The sequence below is a fragment of the Cryptotermes secundus genome, unplaced genomic scaffold, assembly GCF_002891405.2.
Source record: "Cryptotermes secundus unplaced genomic scaffold, Csec_1.0 scaffold643, whole genome shotgun sequence".
NCBI lineage: Eukaryota > Metazoa > Arthropoda > Insecta > Blattodea > Kalotermitidae > Cryptotermes > Cryptotermes secundus.
This window is the reverse complement of record NW_019731276.1, coordinates 1,006,398-1,006,996: the sequence shown is the minus strand read 5'-3', so window position 1 is coordinate 1,006,996 and position 599 is coordinate 1,006,398. Positions and strand designations below refer to the sequence as shown.

At 31.2% G+C, this 599-nt stretch overlaps 1 protein-coding gene across 1 annotated transcript in view; it reads left to right on the top strand.

The window, feature by feature from the left end:
• Window positions 1-599, top strand: part of LOC111866845 — a 5,863-nt gene that overhangs the window by 1,206 nt on the left and 4,058 nt on the right. The gene's annotated exons all lie outside the window — the stretch shown is intronic.

The window sequence follows — 599 nt, the reverse complement described above, 5'->3', positions numbered from 1 at the left end:
CCATGCAACTGCTCTGAAGAGGGAGGCGATACGATCCTCTGAAACGTCGGCCAAAACGAAGAATACATGGCGCCTAAACCCAGAAGACGACTTTCTTCATAGTCATCGCCGTGAAAACCTCAAAACTTACATGAAGTATTTACATTTCTATATCAAGAGAATTTTAAGAAATTTGTTTGCCCTACGAAAACTTCACTGTTTAATTATTAAATATATATATTGGCAGTGTAATTACCTTTATTTTAAGGACTGTGGAGAACATGGAAGAAATGACATTTATCGGAAGGCTGTTGTTTCATTTCTGCAACTCATTACAACTGCAACTGCAATAAGGTCCTTATTATTCTGGCATTAAACTTTTTAACCATCTTCCATTGAAGATTAAAGAATTGGTCTGTGATATTAAGCAATTTAGAGTGGCTTTACATGCCTTTTTACATCGTAAATCTTATTATACTTTGGATGAATATTTTAACTAGGATTGTTATTGAGTGTTTATGTTATTTATTTATATTTAAATTATAATGTAATTATATTGTAAATGTGATGTAATTGTAGTACATATAAGGGTATTAAGTTAATATCATGTTAATATTGTT